Source organism: Halichoerus grypus, chromosome 13 (genome assembly GCF_964656455.1).
Source record: "Halichoerus grypus chromosome 13, mHalGry1.hap1.1, whole genome shotgun sequence".
Lineage (NCBI taxonomy): Eukaryota > Metazoa > Chordata > Mammalia > Carnivora > Phocidae > Halichoerus > Halichoerus grypus.
The window spans coordinates 21,729,203-21,741,576 of NC_135724.1; the positions used below are offsets into that span (position 1 = coordinate 21,729,203).

The window sequence follows — 12,374 nt, forward strand, 5'->3', positions numbered from 1 at the left end:
CATTAACCACCAATTATAGTAACAGAGAACACTCTTGTATGGGTTGACTGCTTAAGGTAAATGATCATCAGTATTGGCCAGTTATGGTTGTAGTATACTGAGAAAATGTGTTTCTAGCCTGGCTGGATGATCTACTCTGTATGATTCCTTTGGTAACTTTTTTCATTTCTATGGGCTATAATATGGGATAAGAGCTAACTCAACTCTGTGATGTTCATGTACGATAACTCAACATGTGATGTTCATGTACAATAACATGGGGAAAAGATGGATTCATATGGATGATTAAGCAAAGGTAGGGAAAAGAAAAAAAGAAATGACAAAAAGAAAATAAATTGGCCATTACTGAAGATGAGCACAGTGAAAGAGTAGTCTCCTACATCATGATGTTGTACATGAGAAGGGAAGAAAATATTTTGATCTTGCCCTCTTGAGCCCCCTTTTTGTGAACAGATGGATATTTATGACCCCAGTGCTTTGACCGTGAAAACTTTTTAAATAATTAAATATTAACATATTTGAATGAATTGTGCCATCACTGATAGAATATTAGCAATTTTATTTTCTAGAGTTCATTTAATTAATTTTAAATTCCTTGATTCATACTTCATTCATTACAGTTATATTCCAATATTTTGATTTTCACTTTAATCTTATTGGAATTGTTTTGATTGTGTGTACATTTTGTAATAAAATTTAATTAATTCATCATTTGGGGATTCACATCAAGTTTTTCTGATCATATTTTATTTCACTGTGATTTTTAAAAATTTTATAGCTTTGTTTAAATATAAAGTCAAAATTTCCTAGGTCCAGGATCAAATTTTGCCAATAAATTTTCCATCAATATGTAGTCAATAACAAATTCTACTGTGCTCAGTTTTAAATACTATTAGTTTTATTTTGGGTCTATTAATTTTCACAAACCTAACTTCCCTTACAATCTGAAAAAATTTTGTTGGAGTCAAAAGAGGAAAGACAAGATGACTTAGTTACAACAGCATAAAACAGCATAATGAAAGATGGGAGACAATCAGAAATGCTGTACAGAAGCCTTCTTCCCTAGATGAAAGTGGAATTTCACATCTTTTTCAGGGATTAGAATATTTGAACCACCGGATAATTTAATCTATGAAATAGGAAATTATATCAATATCACATATGGAATAGGTAGGAGCTGCCAAGGATGGTTTGCCACTCATTATACCTCCATTCACATTAATAGATCTGCAGATTTATAAATGCAATATTAAAGCTGTTCTTTAGTAAGAATGATTAATTCTAGACCATGAAGAACCATTCATACTTGTGCAAATATTAATTTATCAATCGAAATTTATCCCAAACATAAGGTACTAAAATGACTCATCTGGATTCCCAGTTAAGGCTCTAGAATCTGGATCCATGGATTTGTTTGTCTCCATGCTACAAATACATCTACAGGGGGTGCCAGCCACACGCACAATTCTATTTTTATTTAGTATCCAGAATTAATCTATAACTATGCTAGCTTTACCACTGAGTAAAGACCAAAAGGAATCTGTTAACTTGTGTCCTGGTTCATTGTTCAAAGTCCAATTTCTACACTCTTTGTAGTGTAGTGTCTAGAGTCTATTCAAAATAAGTACATTAATCTACAACTGATTGCTAAAGTATAGATTAAAGCATGTACTTAAACAGAGAATAGTATATACTACACAAGGCAAAACTGCAATGAATAGTTAGCCAGATGTTGCGAGGGTTATGTGGGACAACAGATTTTCAAACTTTTTTTTTATTTAAGTTTTCTTCTTGGTCTCCACTTCTTGTATTTTATTTTGTAGTTAAGGATATAAAGTTGGGAATAATTTACCTACACATACAAATTATATGTTTTAAAAAACATAGGTAAGAATAAAATATTTTGAAGAAGTTGGTAAAATATCTGTATATTACATATATTCAGCTATACACTCTTGTATAAGTTATACACAATGGATAAAGTTCTCAAATACCTATTTTACATTTAAATGTCTGTGGTGCTCCAAAAACTCACTTACTAAATTCTAGATAATAAATACAATAGAATAGAATAAAATATTGAATGAAAGGGTATATAAGCATGGAGATATTGTAGGTTTAGTTCTAGAGCACCTCAATAAAGTGAATATTGTAATAAAGTAAGTCAGATGAACTTTTTGGTTTGCTGGTTCATATAAAAGTTAGGTTTGCACTCTGTTGTAATCCATTAGGTGTGCAATAGCATTATGCAACATACCTTAATTTAAAAATACTTCATTGCTGAAAAAAATGCTACGCATCATCTGGGCTTTCAGCAAGTTAAAATCTTTTTCGCCAGTAGAGAGTCTTGCCTCACTGTTGATGGCCACCACCTCACTGATCAGGATGGTGGTTGCTGAAGGCTGCGGTGGCTGTGGCAATCTCTTAAAATAAGACAACAATGAAGTTTGTTGCATTGATTGATTGGTCCTTTCATGAACGATTTCTCTGTAACATGTGATGCTGTTTGATAGCATTTTACCCAGAGTAGAACCTCTTTCAAAATTGGAGTCAGCCCTCTCAAACTCTGCTGCTGCTTTTTCAACTGAGTTTATGTAATATCCGAAATCCTTTATTTTCATTTCAATAATTTTCGCAGCATCTTCACCATCTCCAAAAACCACTTTCCTTGCTCATCCGTAAGAAGTGACTCCTCATCCGTTTGACCTTTATCATCAGACTGCAACAATTCAGTCGTATCTTCAGGTTCCACTTCTAGTTCTAGATCTCTTGTTGTTTACACCACATCTATAGTTACTTCCCCCACGGAAGTCTTGAACCCCTCTGACTCATCCATGAGTGTTGGAATCAACTTCTCCCAAACTCCTGTTAATGTTGGTATTTTGACCTCTTCCCATGAATCACATATGTGATTAGTGGCATCTAGAATGGTGAATCCCTTCCAGAAGGTTTTAATTCACTGCCCTCCTGCATCAGAGGACTCACTATCAATGGCTACAATAGCCTTATAAAATGTATTTCTTAAATAATAAGATTTGAAAGGCAAAATGACTCTTTGATCCATGGGCTGCAGAATGGATGTTGTGCTAGCAGGCATGAAAACATTGATCTTGTTGTGCATCTCCACCAGAGCTCCTGAGTGACCAAGTGCCTTGTCAAAGAGCAGTAATATTTTGAAACGATTTTTTTTTTTTCTGAGCAGTATGTCTCAGCAGTAGGCTTAAAATATTCAGTAAACCATGTTGTAAACAGATGTGCTGTCATCTAGGCTTTGTTGTTCCTAGAGAGAGTGGAATTAGCACAATTCTTAAGAGCCCTGGAATTTTCAGAATGGTAAATGAGCCCTGGCTTCAGCTTAAAGTCACCAGCTACGTTAGCCCCTATCAAGAGAGTCAGCCTGTCCTTTGAAGCTTTCCTTCCCCTCTCTAGCCATGAAAATCCTAGATGACATCTTCCAATAGAAGGCTCTTTTGTCTACATTGAAAATCTGTTGTCTATTGTAGCCACCTTCATTAATTAACTTAGCTAGACCTTCTGGATAACTTGCCGCAGCTTCTATATCACCATTTGCTGTTTCCCCTTGCATTTTGGTATTATGGAGATGGATTCTTTCCTTAAACTTCATCAAACAACCACTGCTAGCTCCAAACTTTTCTTCTGCAGCTTCTTTAACCCCTCTCTGCTTTCACAGAATTGAAGAGATTTAGGGTCTTGCTCTGTATTAGGCTTTGGCTTAAGAGAATGTTGTGGCTGGTTTGACCTTCTATCCAGACCACTAAAACTTTCTCCATATCAGCAATAAGGTTGTTTCACCTTCTTATCATTTGTGTGTTCATGGGAATAGCACTTTTCAATTCCTTCAAGAACTTTTCCTCTGCATTCACAATCTGGCTGATTGTTTGGAGCAAAAGGCTTAGCTTTTGGCCTGTCATGGCTTTGAGGTACCTTCCTCACTAAGCTTAATAATTTCTAGCTTTTGTTTTAATATGAGAGATGTATGACTTTTCCTTTAACTTGAACACTTAGAGGCCACTAAAGGGTTATTCATTAGTCTAATTTCAATATTGTTGTGTCTCAGGGAATAGGGAGGCCCAAGTAGAGGGAAAAAGCTGCAGGAATGGCCTGTTGGTGGGGCAGTCAGAGCACACAGAACATTTGTAGATTAAGTTTTCCATCTCATATGAGCGTGGTTCATGGCGTCTCAAAACAATTACAATAGTAACATAAGAATCGCTGATCACAGATGAGCATAACAAATATAATAATAATGGAAAAAGTTTAATACATTGGAAGAATTACCAAAATGTGACAGGAAAACGCAAAGTGAACAAATGCTGTTGGAGAAATGGGGCCAATAGACTTGTGTGACACAGGGTTGCCACAAACCTTCAATTTGTAAAAAATGCAGTATCTAGGAAGCAAAATAAAGCAAAGTGCAATAAAACAAGGTATGGCTGAATTCAAACAGACACTCAACAACCAGTTCTTTTATGTAAACTTCAACTAGCTGGAAGAATCATACACGAGACATAAGGTTGTATATTAATATAATTAGACTTAATGGAATTGGCTAATATTCCACATGCTTTTTTAGTATGCGCTCCATGATTATTTCATATTTTAATAAATGAGGTCAGAATTGCATCCTATTTAAAATTTAATGATGCAATAATGTTTGAAAATTTCAAATAGTTGATTATTTGACACAGTGAAAAACTATAAACTGATTTGTAGCTTTTTCTTTTTTGTCTCTGCAAAGCAAACCCAACACATCAAAAAGCAATTGTAAGTTTACAAGGGTATTATATGGCTTAAATTAATGCTCCCAATATTGTGCCGAATTTTAGCACTCACATCTCTTGGTGGTGTAACAACCCAGCAACAGTATTAGAAGAAGTTATAGGCCATCACCTTAGTACTATATTTTCAAAGCATGAGTATGAGCACCTAGTAATGAACATTAAACTCACTGTAACTCATAAGAATGAAATACAGTATTTTTGGAAGAGCCATTTAATGCTCTAAAGCAATACAAATGATTCCCGTGCTTCATTCATGGAGAGATACAAGTATAATTTTAACTAGATCCTCATGAAAAATCGCTACCTGACCCACAAGAGCTTTTTCCTGAAAAAAGTTTGACTCAGACACATCTGATCCACTGTCATCATAGCACAAGTAGTCTTCCTATCTCTATTCTTTTCTCACCCTAATATATTCCAAACATAGTAAAAGATTAGTGTTCCTAAATCACCGAAGTTTTTGCTTCACTTAAGAAGCTCCAATGCCCCCAGTTTTTTCTAGTATTGTCTTTTACCCCAAATGCTGGTACCTGAGACTCTAGCACTTTTCAGGCTCATCTTCCACAACTCCTGCAAAATAATTCTTAGATCTCTTGAATTGGTCTACTCCCTAAACCTGCTTCCTCCTAGTTGTATTTATCAAGTTTCCTCTAAAAAGAAAAACATCTACCTATCAAAACTGGTTATTCTTAAGGTACTGACTAAAAAAAAAAAAAAAAAAAAAAAAAAAAAAATCACCTTTTCCCTAGTCTTGCTTCCTGGAAATCATCTCAGAATCTTTCAAATTTTCACAGCAGTGTTAATTTACAGATAATATGACAAAGCTGGTTATACCAATAAAAAACTGAAAAGTGTTTATATGTTTGTATATGTGGGGCTTTTTTGGGGGGCGGGGCGGGGGGGTATCTTATGTCTCCAGAGTATATCAAATATCTCCTGAAAGAAAAACAAAAAACACAAATATCTGGTGAAGTTCTAGGTGACTCTAAGTGTTTAAAAAGAGCATTGAGATACCTAAATGTGGATAACTGCATTTAAGTGCTGGCTATATCACAACCTAGCATACTCTGTGGCAGTCTGGGATGGGTAAAGGAGACACATGGGTGCCGGATTACGGGGGTCATTTCTATGCTGCACCATTTAACCCGCTGGATGACTTCAGGCAAGGTCTGTTTTATCATTTGCACTATTATAAGTACATTTATAAATCACATAATCTTCACAACAGACCTGTAAGTGTTACTGTCTCTACTTTACAGATGGAACTAGAATAGGAGCAAAACTCATTCAAATGTTTACAAGAAGTATGATTTTTTTTTTTTAAGTTCTAGTGTTGAATTATCATACTTCTTAAAACACCTTTATTTCCCCAACCCATGGAAATGTCTCAAGAGGAGTTTCTTCTATAGATCAGTATCCCCGCACTCCTCAACCCCTAAGTAGCTGCACCGTGCTGGGTAAATTCTGCCATTTAGTAAGTATTCTCAGAGACAAACTTCAGCCTAAAATATGGCACTTTTAAAAATGGCACACAAACGGGCGCCTGGGTGGCTCAGTTGGTTAAGCGACTGCTTTCGGCTCAGGTCATGATCCTGGAGTCTCAGGATCGAGTCCTGCATCGGGCTTCCTGCTCAGCAGGGAGTCTGCTTCTCCTTCTGACCCTCCCCCCTCTCATGTGCTCTCTCTCTCTTTCTCATTCTCTCTCTCAAATAAATAAATAAAATCTTTAAAAAAAAAAAAAAGCACACAAACTTTTTTTTTTTTACAAATTTAATTTTTGATACTTTCAGAAGGCCTTTCACTGTTAGCCTCGGAGGAAAGGCTGTTTCCATGAATTGCAGTCAAGTTTCCTTAGTTTACTCAGGATGCTATGGCAGCTTTCACACTTAGTCTGACCCAGGATCCTATGGCAGCTTTCAATCTAGCAACACCTGGACTCCTTGGAAGTGTCCCCTACCAATCAAATTGCAGGTTCACATAATATCTGCACCTCTGGTCATTAACAAAGACCAGCACCTATTGGGGAGGGATTAGTTTGGGAACTATTAAAAGGAGAGAACATATTGCTTTGCATTTGGAAAAGTCAGACACGTATGGGAGCTCCATTTTATCTCCTGTCCCAGAAATGATAAACACAGACACTTATAATTCAAATTTTGTAAGTTCCTAATAGTCAATAGAAGTGCCTGGGCTTCATTATCAGAAATTTTATTGATGTCAATTATCCTAATTATAGTTGTACAGTAAGCATTAAGTGGCTTTAGCAAGAGATATACAACCATTATGCAGGTACTATAGAGAAATGGGTCTCACCCTGTTTATTTTGATTTTTGTAAAAGATCCTTCAGTTATTCTCTAGTACTATTTTTTTTTTTTAAAGATTTTATTTATTTGACAGAGAGAAAGACAGCCAGAGAGGGAACACAAGCAGGGGGAGCGGGAGAGGGAGAAGCAGGCTTCCCCGCTGAGTGGGGAGCCCAATGCGGGGCTCGATCCCAGGACCCTGGGACCATGACCTGAGCCGAAGGCAGACGCTTAATGACTGAGCCACCCAGGCGCCCCTCTCTAGTACTAATTTTAACAGCAAAAGGATTCATTAAGGGTCCATTTATATATGTTACTTTGTTAATGTTGCTCAAGACCTATTAAACAGCCATAACCACAATTCTTTCCTAGAACATTTACTACCTACCTATGCAAGGAGAAGAGAAGTAAAGTTTAACTCTGTTAAGCTCTTCTCTAACACAACACTTGAATGCCTGGGATTTTACAGAGCCCAGTGCCATACCAGAATTCTCAGTTCCTCAGAAAAGCCTCCCCCAAGCCTAGATAGAACCAATCATCTCTGTATGTCTCCTTTGCAGCACTTACTGTAACTGTAATTAATTAACTATGGCATTGATTTAACAGCCATCTTCCCGGCTAATCTGTAAAATTCCACAAAACCAGGGCTAAATCTATTGTATTCTTTTTTTTTTTTAAAGATTTTATTTATTTATTTGAGAGAGAGAGAATGAGAGAGAGCACATGAGAGGGGGGAGGGTCAGAGGGAAAAGCAGACTCCCTGCAGAGCAGGGAGCCTGATGCGGGACTCGATCCAGGGACTCCAGGATCATGACCTGAGCTGAAGGCAGTCGCTTAACCAACTGAGCCACCCAGGCGCCCGAAAATCTATTGTATTCTGCACTCAGACTTAGCACAGTGCATGACATATCACTGCCCATCAAATATTTGTTGAATGAAAAATGTATTATCCATAAGATATTTTGTTTAGGCAAATATCCCAGACTCTAAACACTGGGAAGCCTAGAAAGGATGGCAACGGCTTGGGAGGCATAAAGAGAGGGAGAAACCAGGTATTTCTTCAGGGGATGTGAAAAAGCACGAAGGCTAATATACATACATGAAGTCAAACCACAAAGCCTTTCATTTGAAAAATGATTGTGTGTGTGGGGGGGGGAGAGGCTTTTCCTAGTGCATCCATGAATGTTTTAACCAAGCCTTATACGTTTACATTGTAGACCAGTGATACACATTTTGAATGAAATTTCCCCATCCTTCCTTCCTTCCAAATCACTGTCCCCAGGAACAACGTTATCAGTGGTCCCCGGGCTGGCCCCACCCAGCTACAGCCATCAGTCAGGTTCCAGCCAATACCTATTTCCTCAGGAGCTAGGCACAACCAAACTGTTGGCTGTCACCGAGGCAGGAGAAATGTTAATAGCAAAAGCAGCAAACATTTTTCATTTAGGCTTTTCCTTTGTGATGCTAAAAAAATGAGGTAAAATATCACCATGGCAATGAATGAAAAGCTGCTAAATCTGCAGGGACATCAAAAGTGTTAGGCTCCCAGAATTAAAATGAGAACAATAGTCTCTCTGGACCCTTCCACCCATGCATACACACACCACACAGACTATGAGAAATCTTTCCATCAGATCCAGACAGTCAGAAAGTTTGAATATCTTAGCCATGCACTTTCATTCATTGAATTCTAAACTACTTTGGCTTTTAAGCAAAAGTAGAAATAAAGCATTTCGCAGTCCAGGTTTATGCCAAGACTCTCTGCCTCTAGGGAGGCCTCCCATCTACCCGCACACCCCTAGACTGGGCCTATTCTTTTCTTAAAATTCTAATCTGAAAATGGCACATTCTTCTGATTTGCCCTCTAGCCTCTTTGGCAGACTATCAGGATCCCCATCTCCTCCTATGGAAGGTCTAATTATTAAGTAATTAAAATTCATTTAATAAAAAGAGACTTATCAATTGGGGGACAGACTTTGGGGTTGGAAACATGCCTCGCTTTTAAATATTCAGCAATGTGGTGATATTCTACACCTGCCAGAGAACTGCTGTAAGTGCTTTGTTTGCTCCAAATTAAAGCCTCTAAGCAATGTCCCTTCAAAGCCAGGACCTTGTTTGCCCTCGTTTAATTTGCAAATTAGCTGAAGGGAAGAGAATAAAGGTAATCCAAAGAGAAGTTCTCTAGATTTGGTCTTCTTCAGAAGCCAGAAGACCAATAAAGGATTCTTAGAATTTGTTATAGCATATTTCTACCAGGATGTCCCTCTGAGAGTTATCATTTCCCTTCTTTATTTCTTTCCAGATTTTTGTTTTAGCTTCATTTTCATTGGAAAAATTACAGACTTCTAGGTAGTTGACTTTAAAGAGCAGTTGTTCAAATGCGGCATTGCAAAACAAATCTAGAGAGTATGTCTGGTGGGAGCCAGCCATACTCACCCAGTGTGTGATCTTATAAGAAACATCCATGGGGGTAATTAGTTGAACCTCCGAAGGATGTAACAGAAGTATGAAATGAAAAGGAAAATTGTATAGGCAAATTGCACAGTTTGTTGGTCCAGCTGTACAACAATGGCAGCACACAATGAACTCATCCCCTAGGCAAAAAGTAGTCAAGGAGACATGTCATTAGTAAGTGTTTCTCAGAATCACCTCAGAGGTCTGTCCACTATAAATGCTCTGAAGGACTGGTACTCTTCCCAATCCTTGAAGGCTTGGAACCAGGTGGTCATTTGGGGTCTCTTGTAATCTATGGGTGATCAAGAGCCAGTTTGAAAGCTGATATATCATAATCTCACCAAGCAGTCTTGCTGGACTCCTGATCTTCAAATCCATGAAATAATTCAGGATTCTCCAAACCATCGCTAGGGCCTCTGGTAGCCTACATGGTGCCTTTATAAGAATTGGGAAAGAGTGCTCTTTGATCTTTGAAGGGATGAAGTTTAAAAAGCTGCTCCATAGGATTGGCCAAAAATCCAGAGCTGGATTTCAGCTCCACACCCCAACACTTCTCTAGAGACTATTCTCATATATGAATTACACCATGTACCATCCGCCCTGCTCCTCCTGATTTCATTACCAGCAATCAGACAAGCATGATTCAGCCTCTCCATGTCTTTTGTTAACTTCAGCGTCAACAGAGGTGGATTTTGGAAGCATTTGTCTAGGTAGCATTAATAGGTTTTCTTTCATTCATCTGAGTTATTTTAGAATATCTATTTCCCAGCACAAGATTAAATAATGAAGAAAACTTTACCACCTTTTCCTCAAACTTGCATGTTATTGTCTTCTTGGATATATATCCTTCATAAAATCTCATCAAATTATATTGAATATCAATGTCATTATTCTGCATGAAAGTTAGAATAGAATCTATTTTTACCGAAAGAGCTATATAGCAATCCCTATATAGTGGTGGTTACCTTTCCTCTTAGCTTTACTGTCATATCTTTGATGACTGAAACTGGTCTTTTACCTGTACTGATATATTAAGCCAAGGGGAAATTCTTATTTATAATGAAGATCAATTAGGAGTTGTTTGCTTATTTTAAGATTTTCATATAGTACTTTAATGGAATTTTTAATGGATAAACTTCCAATATAGAAAAGTGTTTGTTAGAAATCAAAAATTGAAAATACAGTTGACTCTTGAACAACGCAGGAGTTAAGGGTGCCAATCCCCCTGTGTAGTCAAAAATCCAACTTTAATCATTGACTTCCCAAAAACTTAACTACTAATAGCCTACTGTTGACTGAGAGCCTTATCAATAATATAAACAGTCAATTAACATATATTTGTATATGTATCACATACTGTATTCATACAATGAAGTAAGCTAGAGAAAAGAAAATGTTATTAAGAAAAAAATGAGGAAAACATTTTAAAATACCGCACATTTATGAAAAAAAAATCCGCATGTCAGTGGACCTGTGCAGCTCAAATCTGTACTGTTCAAGGGTCAACTGTATAAACAAAATTGATATAGCACTTTAACCTATTAATGTTGCAAAGATTTCAAAATGATGACTAACAATGCTTCTGAAAGTATCAATTGATATACTACCATTGAAAAGTAATTTGGCATTGTGCATCATAACAATTTAATCCAAGAACTCTGCTTCTAGGAATCTATCCATAAATATATGAAGAAAAGAGTTAGATATATAAAATGAATCAGTACATCATTATTTAAAATAATGAATGATAGAAAATGGGCTAATTGTACAACTGATGATCGCCTAGGCAAATTATTGCATACCCACTGTACTAAAAATTACACAACCATGTAAAATTATATTAATACACCTTCTTAAAAGTGAGAGAAAATTATTTTTCTTTTTTTCTAAAATAAGCATACCCTAAATATACAAGAGGAAATTTTGCTAATGATTCTAATGCTCTATTCAGTGTATTATATTCAATTGCAAGCAACTCTTCAAGAACATATTGATTTCCTGAAGAGATGTCTCCCTCGACAGGCTTTCACCATAACTTTATTTTCATTCTCTACTCTGCAGATAAAATTCTTATTATAAAACCTGAGATTGGTTTGTAATCAATAGTAATGAATAATTTTACAGAATTCAGGCTTAGGCTTTCCATCAAGCTTAAATCTCATTATGCATGTCTAATGAATGGTCACAACATTCATGAAAGTCGATTATGAATGTGGTTGATATTTGTTGGGCCTACTTGTAAATTGTACTTAATTCCAAGCAGGAAAATCATCGAATTAACAAAAAAGCAAGCTCTTAAAATTGTATGATATTTTGTTTTATATCATGTCATTATTACCATCCCTTCCCTACTTTATCTAGGTTCTCCTATTAACCTGGTCATGAACCCCTTCTACCACTGCTATATCACCTCATGGAGATTTCCAAATTATTTGCTCATTCACTCAGTCAGTCAGTCAATGTGATGATTAATTTTATATATGAACCTGGCTGGGCCACAGGGTGCCAGCGTATTTGGTTAAAAGATACTCTGGGTATATCTCTGAGGATGTTTCTGGATGAGTTCACATTTGAATCAGCAGACTGAGTAAAACAGATTGGCCTCCTCAATGTGAGTGCGCCTCATCTAATCCACTGAAGGTCTAGAGAGAACAAAAAGGTGGAGTAGGAGAGGATTTACTCTCTGCCTGTCTTCAATTTGAACATCAGTTTCCTCATGCCTTTGAACTGAGACTCAGACTAAAACTTACACCATCTGCTCTAATGGTTTTCAGATTTTTGGACTCAAACTGAACACACACCATTTGCTCTCCT

General features: G+C 36.8%; 1 protein-coding gene across 2 annotated transcripts in view; it reads right to left on the reverse strand.

The window, feature by feature from the left end:
* The window catches only part of DCC (DCC netrin 1 receptor), a 1,153,179-nt gene that overhangs the window by 624,693 nt on the left and 516,112 nt on the right, over positions 1–12,374 (reverse strand). The gene's annotated exons all lie outside the window — the stretch shown is intronic.